Source organism: Neovison vison, chromosome 1 (assembly GCF_020171115.1).
Source record: "Neovison vison isolate M4711 chromosome 1, ASM_NN_V1, whole genome shotgun sequence".
In the NCBI taxonomy this organism is placed as follows: domain Eukaryota; kingdom Metazoa; phylum Chordata; class Mammalia; order Carnivora; family Mustelidae; genus Neogale; species Neogale vison.
The window spans coordinates 285490124-285504820 of record NC_058091.1 but is presented as its reverse complement, the minus strand read 5'-3'; the positions used below and the strand labels follow the sequence as shown (position 1 = coordinate 285504820).

Here is a 14697-nt window from a genome sequence, read left to right as displayed (position 1 = left end):
CTTGTACATGTGGAATCAAATCACAACTTATATTTTTTTTTCAAAGCAGACATTAGCTTTTGAAATGTTACCGTGAGTTTTCTGAAAAACAAAATGTCTAGATGGAAGCCAGATTTTTTACTTCTTTGGCTTTTTGATTCATCAGCCTCCATAACAGAAGCCCAAATAGTCCCTCATTTTCATCATCCAGGCAATTCCTAGAGCAAGAAGTAAACTAAAGATGGAAATTTTAGCATGGAGATACCCATAAAAGTTCAAGTTGACTGACAAATGAACTCCATGTGGGACATCTACTTCTGAAGTTATATGGTTGTATACAGGAACACTAAATATTGAGGTATAATATGATTCTTTAGCCCTACTCTAACAAGATTCCTGCAACCTCTTTTCTGGGCTTTCTTCATGCTGATCTGTATTTAGAAACATGTCAGAGATGTACTGAACAAGCCAGAGAAATTAAACTAACTCATATGAGAAAGACATATAGCTTCCAGGAAAGAATAAGATACATTTGGGAGACGAGAAATGAATAGGTGAGGAAGATTTTTAAGAATCCATTCAGATTGTGTTGAGGGGGAGAAAAAGAGTAAGAATGAGCAGATAGATATGTAGCTATTTTTTTTTAAGATTTTATTTATTTATTTGACACACAGAAAGAGAGGTATCACAAATCGGCAGAGAAGCAGGCAGAGAGAGAGGGGGAAGCAGGCTCCCCGCCAAGCAGAGAGCCCGTCTCGGGACTCGATCCCAGGACCCTGAGATCATGACCCAAGCTGAAGGCAGAGACTCAACCCACTGAGCCACCCAGGCGCCCCTATTTGAAACCCTTCTAATTTCAATCCATTAGCCATAAATTTAACATTTATGAAATGTGCATAATGTGCTATATATATCATAATGGATTCTTTACAAACATTTAACTCTCATAATCTATTAATGACGTATATGCTATTACTTATTCCCTTTTAATGGATAAAGAAATTACAGCAGAGAAAGTATAAGTGATGTACCAAAAGACACACAGCTACTAAGTGATCGGGCCAGGATTTTAGGACAGACTGTTCAGTTTTAGAACTCGTGTTTAAAAATATTACACTGTATCTCAAATTATAATAAAGCCAGAGTTAACACATTAGTAGCACTTATTATGGCATAGTTGTGAACACTTTAGATATATTAAATCATTTATGAGGAACATATTGTTATTATGTCTATTTTATAGATCAGAAAATACAAAGAGAGATTCAATAATTTTCCCAAAGCCAGTAAAGTACAGAAACAGAATTTAAAACTGGCTACTCTGGCCCAAGAGTCTGTCCTCTTTTTTTTTTTTAATTTATTTTTTATTTTCAGCATAACAGTATTCATTATTTTTGCACCACACCCAGTGCTCCATGCAATCCGTGCCCTCTATAATACCCACCACCTGGTACCCCGACCTCCCACCCCCCGCCCCTTCAAAACCCTTGACTATTTTTCAGAGTCCATAGTCTCTCATGGTTCACCTCCCCTTCCAATTTACCCCAACTCCCTTCTCCTCTCCAACTCCCCATGTCCTCCATGCTATTTGTTATGCTCCACAAATAAGTGAAACCATATGATAATTGACTCTCTCTGTTTGACTTATTTCACTCAGCATAATCTCTTCCAGTCCCGTCCATGTTGCTACAAAAGTTGGGTATTCATCCTTTCTAATGGAGGCATAATACTCCATAGTGTATATGGACCACATCTTCCTTATCCATTCGCCCATTGAAGGGCATCTTGGTTCTTTCCACAGTTTGGCGATCGTGGCCATTGCTGTTATAAACATTGGGGTACAGATGGCCCTTCTTTTCACTACATCTGTATCTTTGGGGTAAATACCCAGTAGTGCAATGGCAGGGTCATAGGGAAGTTCTATTTTTAATTTCTTGAGGAATCTCCACACTGTTCTCCAAAGAGGTTGCACCAAGTTGCATTCCCACCAACAGTGGAAGAGGGTTCCCCTTTCTCCACATCCTCTCCAACACATGTTGTTTTTTATCTTGCTAATTTTGGCCATTCTAACTAGTGTAAGGTGATATCTCAATGTAGTTTTAATTTGAATCTCCCTGAGGGCGAGTGATGATGAACATTTTTTCATGCATCTGATAGCCATTTGTATGTCTTGGATTGGAAGAATAAACATTGTTAAAATGTCTATACTGCCTAGAGCAATCTATACTTTTAATGCTATTCTGATCAAAATTCCACCGGTATTCTTCAAAGAGCTGGAGCAAATAATCCTAAAATTTGTATGGAATCAGAAGAGACCCCGAATCGCTAAGGAAATGTTGAAAAACAAAAATAAAACAGGGGGCATCACGTTACCTGATTTCAAGCTTTACTACAATGCTGTGATCACCAAGACAACATGGTACTGGCATAAAAACAGACACATAGACCAGTGGAACAGAGTAGAGAGCCCAGATATGGACCCTCAACTCTATGGTCAAATAATCTTCGACAAAACAGGAAAAAATATACAGTGGAAAAAAGACAGTCTCCTCAATAAATGGTGCTGGGAAAACTGGGCAGCTATATGTAGAAGAATGAAACTCGACCATTCTCTTACACCGTACACAAAGATAAACTCAAAATGGATAAAAGACCTCAATGTGAGACAGGAATCCATCAGAACCCTAGAGGAGAACATAGGCAGCAACCTCTTCAATATCAGCCACAGTAACTTCTTTCAAGATATGTCTCCAAAGGCAAAGGAAACAAAAGTGAAGACGAACTTTTGGGACTTCATCAAAATCAAAGGCTTTTCTGCACAGCAAAGGAAACAGTCAACAAAACAAAGAGGCAACCCACGGAATGGGAGAAGATATTTGCAAATGTCAGTACAGACAAAAGGTTGATATCCAGGATCTATAATGAACTCCTGAAACCCAACACACACAAAACAGACAATCATATCAAAAAATGGGCAGAAGATATGGACAGATACTTCTCCAATAAGATATGCAGCTTTTATTCTGTGTGACTTTTGTAGCATGAGATAATAAAGGAGAGTGTTAGAAGTTTGGCTTTGAATTATAAGTATAAACCTTATTGCCTTTTCAAACCTTATGCCATTCAAAGACTTTCTTAGAATTGGTTACAAAGGGCAGAATGGTGAGATATTGAAAGCACAGGCTCTGAAGCCAGATTGTCTTGTACAAGCCCTAGCTCTCCTATTCTGTCTCAACTTGAGCAAGTTCCTTAACCTTTCTTCCTCAGTCAGTTCATCTGTAAAACAGAAATAATAATAGTATGCACTTTATAGGGTTTGAGGAATAAATGAGCTAATATATGAAACATATTTAGAACATCCCTCTGGCTTCCACTAGACATTTTGTTTTTCTGAAAACTCACAGGTATACACACACACACACACACACACACACACACACACGTATGTATAACAGTTATATAATATATCTGTATTTCTAAAAACCCACAATAATATTATATATATATATGTATAAGGAGATCAAATATATATTAGGAGATCAAAACAATATTAGTAATTTACATTTACGTATTTTTTAATCTGATACTATGTGAGATGGATAATAAGGTAAAATCAAGCCTCATACAAGTTATAAATAATTAATGCCAAAATAAAATCTATGCTTTAGAGTAATTAAAAGCTACTGAAATACTTATCTATTAGATTTTTTCCTTTATAAAATACTACCCTAGAAATACTTTCTAAAACCAACTTTCTTATAAGAACAAAAACAAAAACAAAAAACAAGGGACGCCTGGGTGGCTCAGTTGGTTGGACGACTGCCTTCGGCTCAGGGCGTGATCCTGGAGTCCCGGGATCGAGTCCCGCATCGGGCTCCCAGCTCCATGGGGAGTCTGCTTTGCTCTCTGACCTTCTCCTCGCTCGTGCTCTCTCTCACTGTCTCTCTCTCTCTCAAATAAATAAATAAAATCTTTAAAAAAAAAAAAAAGGTTGTCTAAATCCCTTTTCACATGTAATACTCATTTATCTGAAAGTCACTATAACCAGGCCCCCAAACTGGTGAATTTACATGTGAAGTGCAACTCAATCCCATTGACACATTAAAATGAAAGACCTCAAAGTACCACTGAGCTTATTTTTAGTGAGAAAATTGAGACCAAAAAGATTAAGAAACTTGTTCAAGTTCAAACAGCTAACTTGTTGGAACAGCATGTGACAACTGACTTTGGAGATAGGCCAGGAAACTAGATTCACAGGACAAACATTAGGAAGCTAGAGGGTCCTTAGATTAGGCAAGCACTCAAAATTCAGAAATACTCAAGAGAATAGGGAGAAACAATGGGTCAGAAAGGGGGAAAATTTTCAAATAAGAACCATAGGAACATAAGTGACAAGGGAAACTTGAAATTTGAGCAATCCTGATTTCTCTAGGAGCTCTAAAGGCGGTTGGAGAAAGTGAGGTATTGTCCATGAGAAGGACAAATCCTGACAGAGGTAGGCACCACAGAGAAATAGGGAAGGAGTTAAAGGTGGAATGGGTAGCTGAATAATTGAACACTTAACCAGAATCTCTAACAGCTCTAACACATGTCCAAATAAGAGCAATGAAACAGGATATTCTTTGCTAGGTCTTTAGAGATGAACTCTTGAACTCTCAGTACTTACTCTTGACAAGGATTTTTAACTGATGCTCAGATCAGCCTAGAGTTCAATGAAAAATAGAAAAACCACAAGAGCTTTCTTTTTCTCCTGAGACACATGATGTACACTTCAGCCTAGCACAGGGCAGTGGGCTATCACTAACACTCCAGACTTGGATAAGAACTATACTAACCCCAACCTTTCCAATTTTAGTGGACCCTAATGGGCTATTTGTACAATAATTTATTGCTGAAGATACTTCACAGCCCACACAATTCTACTTAAAGCCCATCCTTCAGTGTCTGAGGAATTATGACTTTGTTCTGTAGCTTCATTTTGTTGGCAAGGAAGGAGGGCTAATGACATTGGTACACAATTTTGCAGCTACAGCTAGTTTGTCCCAACAGAAGATATACAGAAAGAGAATTCATTGGTTCTCAATTTAAAAATGTTTGGCCCAAAGCATGAAGGACATGTTCTTTAAGTGTTAGGTTGGGGATTGGTTTAAAAGAGTTAATGCAATTATAATCTTTTTGTTGTTGTTGTTTTCTGAGACATTGTGACAAATTTGTCTAATCCCTTAAAATTATAATCCTAACAGTAAGAATCCCTGTTTTTTAATACATGAGTAGAAAGTTTATGCATACACCTGAACCTGCGTGACGGTATTAGTGGTTGGAGAATTTGAGTATTCCCTACTCTTGCCTGCTGGGTACAGACTGATACAAGGTCCATACTCTAGCATTTTCTAGTTGGCACTTCATACGCCAAGACCTAGGGACATTATGTTTTTCTCAAAATACTAGTTCTATAAATTGCCTATTTTGATGAAGAAGAGATTGAAAAGTGTCAGAATCTATAGCCATGGAAAAGAATGCAGAAAATTGCAAAGAAAACCTTCCCTCTTTTTGAACTTGTAGAGAGTGTATACTCTGTATGTAAAGAAGGGGGAAGTACAGAATACCACTAAATATGTTCTGATTTAGGATCCTAGAATTATGGAAGCCAACCCATTAAAGTGTTACCAAATTCTGTAGGTTTACTGAGACTTTTTTGCAACTATTTTGATAGTATGTAGTCTTGATAAGACTAACTTTATGAAAATTATGTCAAAATTGCTGCATTAAATATTCCATGCAAATGAAACAATATGTTTTTTTAAATTTCTGTTCCTTGAATCCTTAGTAAGACTTGCAACATAGTATCTAATGTGTGTGTGTACATATACATAAATATAAATGTACATATATAAAAGTTGTAGCTGACTTACTTATTTATAACATTCAAAGTGGAGGACTGACATAGTACACTACATTTTACAAAGTGCTTTTCGTACATACTCAAATTTACAATTCATTGAAAAATTGCTATAAAGCACTCCTATTCCCTGAAACTTCAAGAGACCCAATTACACAGTAAGAAATAGAACCTGGAAGTATGTAATTGTGGCTCGGCAGGAATTTCCCTGGAAATTCCTTGGAAATAGGGTGGATCCTTGAAAAATAAAGTTCTACAACTTCATTCTCATCCACCACCCCCACCCCCACCATCTTCAGTTCCAAAGAGTGTAGGTAAACTACAATTGGGAATCCTCTGAACACAGACATTTTCAGTCTATTTGATAAGCTCACCAAACTTTGGGCGTGTTTTTGGTAGGAATAAAAGGAGATGACAGAGAACCATGTCCACTTATTTGTAGCCTTGATTGGTATATATCTTAAATTGTATGTTTCTGGTTTGGTTGTAAACCAAAGAGGAAATGACCTTGTATCTGAGTGATCATTCCATCCAGTCCTCAAACCTAAATTAGCTTTTGTGGTCTGGCCTGGTTCAAACGCCCAACGTATTCTAATGTGGATGGTTTCTCTTTTGACTTAACTTATGAAACTATATATTTATGGTATCTTTAGGACAACAAAGTCTTATTTTGCATATTTGATGCAAAGAGTTCTTGAATTATCATTAGCAAATATTTTTTGGAGATCTCTTAAAACCAAGTCAATTCCCACTAGGTGGTGTGAAGCAGAGAAATGAGGAATGTAGTTTTTACGGGCTGAATTGTGTTCCCTTACCTCCAGAAGTCATATGCTAAAGTCTTAACTGAGCCCCTATACCTCAGCATATGATTATGGTTCGGAAATGGTGTCTTCTCAGAGGTTAAGTAAGTTAAAATGAGATCACTACAGTGGGCTCTAATCCAGTATGACGGGTTTCTTATAAGATTTGGACACAGAAGATTTGGACGTGGACACATACAGAGGGAAGACAATGTGAAAACAGAGGGGAAAAAATGTCCACCTGGAATCCTAAAAAAGAGGCCTAGAATAGATCCACTTTTCATGACCTTCAGAGAAAGCCAACCCTGCTGATACCTTGATCTTGGACTTCCAGCTTTCAGAACTGTGAGAAAATAAATTACTGTTGTTTAAGCCACCCAGTCTGTGGTACTTCGTGATGGCAACCCTGGCAAGGTAAAACCACTTCACTTATGAATCTCATTCACTAAGATCTTACATTTATTTCTATACCCATGGATATGAGATGAAAATAAATAAAATTTAGGCTACTTATCATTTTAAATACACATATAATGAAACAGCTTGTATTTCTCATAGCATCCTTCTGGTAGCATGAGAGGATTGGGTTGTTTTGTTTTGTTCTGTTTTGTTGTTTTTTTTTTTCTATTACTAATAAGAAGATGTTTTACAGAATGATTTTATTTTTATGTGCAAAACATACTTAATACAATTTTTGGAACACATAATTCAAAAAGTGTTGTTCCCTTTCTGGTCTGTTTCTCTACTACATGGTTTCCTAAAAACATCAATGTATCGGTAGAGTAGCTAATATAATTTATCTTGAAGATCTTATTAATTTTTCCTTTCAGTGATCCTGTTTGTCATTTTGGTACGCTCTTTCCAAATAACTAATGTTCTTAGATTTAGTTAGCAAGCCTGAATCTAACCACTGAGATGGATTCCAGTGGTTAGAAGACAAAGTCACTTTGTTCTTGACCTTTCCGCTTCTCTGTCAACAGTTTCATGTCCTAGTGCCCATTTTTTCAGGGATACACTCTCCTATCCTATGTGGTAAATAAGCCATCCTATAAAAGGTATGTTTTTTCCAGCATGTTCATTGCTTCATTACCTAGATAATTATAACTTAATGCATATTGTAATTTTCATGTTATGCAAAAAAATGACTTATTCTAGTTCTATCCATAATGGTAAAAAAGAATATTTTGTAGTTAGCTGATCCTTTGATATTTGCAATATCACATTCATATTCAGTTAACATTTTTCTGAATGCCCGTTATGTATTAGACATAGAATTTTCATACCCATTCCACATATGTATTGCAAACCCCATTTTACAAGGGGAGGGGGAGGGCGACTTGAAGAGATGTAAAAATCTGCCCTAAACCACACAGTTGATAAATAATGAAACTGATCATCAAATCCAAATTCTGACCCACGTCCGTTTTCTGTTATTACTATTATTATTTGCTACTGTCTCTCATTTTGATATCTCAATATATTTATAAATGTTAGTGGAAAGAAGTCAGGGGAAAGAAAGGAGAAAATATGGAAACCAAGTATTTATTTTGTTCTTTATATTCCATTCCCTGTTCTGTACTTGAATCTCTGGGGATAAACATAAAAATTGGTTGGAAGCCTAAGAATGTGGCAAGAAATAGCAGACATCAGAATGGTTCTAGTTATAGACAAGAGGTCCTCAGTGCTCCACTAGGATCAATGCTGTTTAAAGGACACATCAATGTAATATCTGGAAAGGATTCTAAAAACAGAGACACCTATTTAAATCCTTCAATCAAACAAATATTTCATTTTAACCCTTTGTTTACTTGGAAGAATAAGCAAACTTACTTCAACAGGCTATGTGTTATCAGAGATAAAAGAAAACTTGTACATCAAATTTCCCTCTGATCACAACTTACTGATTTTTCCAGATGTCATCCTGAAGAAAGCAAAAATATTACAACTCAAGAGCAAAAGCATACTTGACAAATGTAAGCTTCTAGTTTTAGGTTGGGAAAACTCTATCTTACCACATCTGAGCTGCATCAAAGAAGAAGTCAGCAAGACTTAACATCCACAGTTATCTTTTTTTTTTTTTATGTGGGGGGAAAAAAACCTCTTCTATGAAAAAAATATCTATTCAGAAATCCTCTGAAACGATTTCAATTTTATAATCTAAACTTCCAAGCATAATTCCAAAAAGAAGAATGTGTCCACCAAAAAAGAAGAAAAGAAGAGTATCTTTGCAGTTGAAAATAAATTGTTTAGAAAAATAATAAATTTCAACCAATAAAATTTCGTAAAACATTTTCACAAATAAAATTTAATCTAGGGAAGAGCAGGATTTAAAAATGTGCATTCTGGGGCACCCGGGTGGCTCAGTGGGTTAAACCTCTGCCTTCAGCTCGGGTCATGATCTCAAGGTCCTGGGATGGAGCCCTGCATTGGGCTCTCTGCTCAGCAGGGAGCCTGCTTCCCCCTCTCTCTCTGCCTGCCTCTCTGCCTACTTGTAATCTCTCTCTATCAAATAAATAAATAAAATCTTTTTAAAAAAATGTGCATTCTGGTTTAGGTTTAGTAGCTGTGGGCCTGGGGCATCAGAGTGATCATCTGCATTTGCAATGGGACAGATAAAAATAACCATTTTACTGCTAAAACCGTTTTTTAAATAAAATTCTACATGGATATCTATAAATATTTAAAATATGCGTTATATAGATATCTTTTAAAATTTCATATAAATATATATGTTTTTCATTTTCTATTTTTATATAGATGCAGAATTGCTTTGTTACATCTGTGCACACACTTATATATTTGTGATCCCAGCATAGTCACTTGTATATACTATATTAAAAAATTCCCATGAATAGAAAAGTGTGGTGACAATAGTATTGAAAAACTATAATTGAATATTTTTCTATTCTGTTCTACTGGCAAAAGTATAGCTATGAAAACTCATGACTTCTGAAGATTAAGTTCAAACTATCCTCATTTTTCCTAGAAGGAGAAAATAGTTCTGCTTAAATAAATCTGATTAGGGGCACCTGGGTTGCTCAGTCTAAGCGTTTGCCATCCATCGGTTCAGGTCATGATCCTGGGGTCCTGGGATGGAGCCCCTCAGGCAGGCTCCCAGCTCAGCAGGGAGTCTGCCCCTCCCTCTCCATCTGCCTCTTTCTTGCTCTCTCTGTTAAATAAATAAATAAATAAATAAAAATCTATTAAAAAAGAAATTTGATTAAATGGTAAGAAAAAGAAGTCCAATTTTAGAGACCAAAGGGATTCAGCTAGAAGAAGAAAAGTGGGCTCTAGAGCTTCAACTGTGTAACTCAATCCCAGTTCCCGGAAAAGTCACTGATGACTGCACTTAGTGCAGGGAGAATATTTTCAGTGGTATCTCTTGAAAGAGACAACAAATCATTATAGAAAGATGACAAACTTTGGATTAAATTCTCTGGGTTAAATCCCAACTCTATTATTTACTATAAATGTACTCATTCTCAATTTCTGCATAATAAAATGACGAGTTGTGTTATTGAGAATATCAAAAACATTACAAGAAAAATGGCTGCCACATGGTAGATAAATGGTAGCTAAAACCACTGGTCTACTTAACATGGTCCAGGAAAATGTTGAACAGAAGTCTACTTCAATTGAGTCATGGTAAATTTGAAAATGAGAATGAAAGATTGTAAACATATCCTATGTAATAATCATTGCCTATTTAGCATTGACTCCTGATTCTCCCCTCTGATACCTGCCACTGATCTAAACCTCCACACTCCCAGACAAGAAGGATTTTGGAAAAAAGAGGGCTTAGCAAACAGAAGAAAACAGGTGTGTGGGTTTTTTTTTTTTTTTCCCCTTTTTCAAACAGATCAGGCCCTGTGAATTAAACTACTGAGAAATAACAACCTTATGTTCTATCTTATTTCTTACACCATGCTTTAAAAAGTAATAAATTGTTTATTGTGAAATTTGTTTCCTGGCTGAAAGAGAAGGACCTCTGCTCTCAACATGCATAAATTTAAGATTGGGAACTAGATGTGAAATCTTTAATATTCTTATGAAATAGTTCATCATGATTTTTTGACAATTAAAAGGTTACTCCAGGCCAGAGGGAGGGCAAGGAGACAATACAATACTTCTCATCAGTTATCAGTACTACCCAAATAGGTTTTTTTTTTTTAAATCAATCCCACATTTAGATAATTGATTTGAGTCAACTTTCTCAGATGTACAATTTAGAGTTATTCCTGAAATCTCATATTGTTGATATGATAGATATTTATGAAATAAATAAAACTGAAACTGAGCTGTAACTCATTTTCCTGAACAGAGCTGAGAAATGCAGGGTACCCTCAAGTTTGTAGAAGACTGTCCTTCCCCAAAGAAGTGCTTCTGCTCTCCCAGGATGTGTCCCCATAGAAATCCTAGGGCTCATTTCTTACATCCTAGGCCCCAAATGGAAGGAGATGCCAGTGCAGGCATCCTCTCCCCCATTTCTGGGGAGGAACAGCTTTCTGATTCCATAACTCTTTTGATTACATGTTTTTTCTACAAATTCCACCTTTCTGCTCAAAATATTCTGCAAAAAAATTGGGACGAGTCCCTTTAGAATATATGAATCCAATCTAGAAATATCCTTTCATAGGGGATTTTCATGCATTTGGTATTGTCCTTTGAGTATATGAAAGGGCACTACTTATGGCTATCAGTGTGGATGGGATGCCCCAGAATGTGTGGGTCCAGCCACTGCTGGAAGATCCCACAACTATGTACTATTGTGCTCTCATTTCACAAAAAGCATATACCTATTTCCAGTTGCTTAGGAAAAAAAAAAAAAAAAACCGTTACCGCCACTGCCATTGCCTACTTGTTTGCTGTCGCCTAAACTGGAATTTCAGAGAAATCTTCCAAAAAAAAGAAAAAAAAAAAAAACCTGCAAAATTATCCTCCAAAAAAAGTTTTCCATTGGCTACCCAGGAACTGGGTGGTTTTATCAGTGCTGCTAAGTGTCTCACCACCTCTCTGATTTTAAAGCTCTTTCCTAAAAAGAGGGGTGTTGGGAAAAAATGCAAGTTTGCCAGTTTATCTTAAAATTGGGGGTTTAGCTATTGCTTTTTTTTTTTAAGCTTGGAAAAATGAGTGACTTTTTATTTACCATTGCATGTACCAAGATTACAATAAAAACACTAGTGATACCATCTGAACAAAAGCAATGATTTATTGGCAACAGCAATGAACAGAATATTGACAGTCTGTGGGGAGAATCAAGCAATTATCCAGGAACTATAAATCTGATGGCAACATGGTCTCCTGGTGTCTTTTGTGGCTTTCTCCTTTTTTGCCAGCTACTGGTTTAAAGTCATTCATAGTCATTGTTTGGAATGCAGTACCAATAAGGGTTAAGGTATGAAATTACTGTTCCTTCACCTTGATTGGACCAAACAACTATAGTTACACTGTTAAGATTAATAATAATGAAGTGGGACAATGCCTTCTTCTTTAATATTATCCTCCATTATTTCCAGAGCTTGAATCGATCACTTCTTCAAAACCCATGGATTGGGGTAGATTGATAAGATTTTTTGCATATTTGGACCCTTGACCATTAGTTGGCCCTTGCAATCTCCTTGAATAGAGTTTAACAGCTGATTAAATGCTACAGTAATAAGTAGCTGTTCATCCCAATAGATTCCAAGGCCATGCCTTTTTGGAAACAGATATCAAACCTATGTTCTTTGCTTTCATTAAGATGTTAATAGGAAAATCCATACAGTCCTTTGGAATGTCTGTGTCCCTACAGCTTGCGGGGTCATTTTCTAAGTACAGCTTGATTTTTTTTTTTTTTAATTCTAATCCCATAGCATCGCTCCTTGATATTGGTCAATTCTTGCTTTGTTTTGGGGGTAAAAAAAAAAAAAACACAGAAATATTGGTGTTGCTGGTAGATTATTGGTGGCAGCTATTTCCTGACAATGGTGCACATTTCTTGGTGCAAGAAAACTGCCTGAGGAACTTGTTAACCTGTAGAACTGAGTGCTGCCCCCTCACATGGTGAACAGAACCAGGGTGAGCCTGGGGTCGGTGTTGCACAGCTCAGGCTGAAAATCTGGGTACCTGCTGACCGGCTTCTCTGTCCTGTTTTTCAGAGAGCCTGCCAGGACAGCTAACATGCCACCAGCTTCAAAACTGAAGAAGATGACCAGGAGAGGGAGGGAGCAGGCTCCTGAAGGCTAAGGCCTGAACAGAGGAGGTGACAACCAACGTGTCTTTCCTCTGGACTCTGTGCAGAGTTCACTAGGAAGCAGAACTGCAGAAAGGGTGTGGGCAGGAGAGGGGAGGGGAGCAGGGAGGGAAGGAAAGGCATGTGGCCCCCAACTGAGTTTACTATTGCTCTTAGCATCTCCTTTGCAAAACCTGATTGTGACCATCCCAAAGTTTCAGGGGCTATGGCAAGGGTGCGGTAGGCATAATAATGGTCCCCCAAAGAAGGCCATATCCTGAAACCTCTGCATATGTCATAGCAAGACACTTTGCAGATGTGATTAAATTAAGGATTTTTAAATGGAGAGATTATTCTGGATTATTCAGGTGGGCCCTCTCTAATCATAAGGGTCATTATGAGTAAAAGAGGTAAGAGGGGAAAGTCAGAGAGAAGCAGAGGCCTTGGAGTGATGCAATTGCTGGAGTTGAAGATGGAAGGGAGTTATGAGCCAAGAATGCAGGCAGCTTCTAGAAGCTGAAAAAGGCAAAGAAGGGCTCTCTCCTAGGGTATCTGGAAGGAATGCAATGCCCCCTGCATCTCGCGTGTTCCAAGTCTTGTCTAGTACCACACCCTAGTGCCTAGCAAAGACCCTGCCATTTGATTAAAGCCCATAATTATCTGTGAATGAATAAAGAAATTCTATCCCCAAGTTTTGTCAAATCAAAGGCTCCAATACTCTTCACTAGTATCTTCATTCAACAAGGTTCATATTTTGAGCCTTCTATGAACTCAGAACTCCAGTATGTATGTCAACATTTCTGCTTCCATCTTATCATTTCCACTACTTGGGCCTAGTCTTATCCCTCATTCCATCTACAACACTGACCACTGTGCCTTGCAGATAGCAATATGCATATTTCATTATCAATGATGATGACAATAATAACAGAGATTGTGTAAGTAAGTGTGATTTTATCAATCTTCAGACAAAGAAAGGAGAAATGGAATGAATCAGTCAAGATCTACCCAGAAAAAGGATAGTCATTCCAAGCTTTAAAATAGGAGTGACATTGGTTTAATAGACAGACCTGGGACTCCACGCGAGAGGAAAATGTAGTAACCCTGAGATTAGAAATAGCCAAAGCTACCACTACACATAGGCTGAGACAAAGGGAATTAATGGGGTTATTGGAACCCAAAAGAGCTTGGTTCACTGGGAGGAAGTTAGGAAGGCCTGTTAGGTGGGAGCTGGAGGCAGGGAGTGCACAGGTGCAGATGGATATGTTCTTTGATGCAAAGAGAGACATGAAGAAACGTCCTGGATGATAACACTGCATGTCAACTATACTTCAATAACAAAAATTAAAAATATATACATACACACATAAAAATAATAATGAAAAAAGACAGGAAGGAAGGAAGGAAGGGAAGAAAAAAGAAGGGCAAGTCTTGGACTCTTCCTTTTCTCACCTGCCATCTCCCGATAGGGCACACTGCTAGCCACTAGAAGCTATTTGACACATGAATGAGGAAGATAATCTTGGACCCCCGTAATATACATGGGGTTGAGCATTGGGTTGGGGGTATCAGAGAGGAGGTAGAATAAGGAATGACTTTGAGTTCGAACACTCCAAGAAACGGCATGCAGAAGAAAGGGATTTCAACTTCTTATATGAAAGCTACAGTAAATATCTAGAATCTAATTATCTCTTAACTGGTTTGAAATACACCTTTAGTGAAACATTTAAAATAATCTTAATTACTATCATCTATAACAAAGTCTGAAAAAAATATAATAAATGAATGTAAAACTTGAGTTCCAAGGA

The 14697-nt window shown here is 37.2% G+C and overlaps 1 pseudogene; it reads right to left on the bottom strand.

Annotated features, from left to right (window-relative positions):
* Nucleotides 1-11952: 11952 nt before the first annotated feature.
* On the bottom strand, nucleotides 11953-14348 carry LOC122894064 (annotated as a pseudogene).
* Nucleotides 14349-14697: the final 349 nt, after the last annotated feature.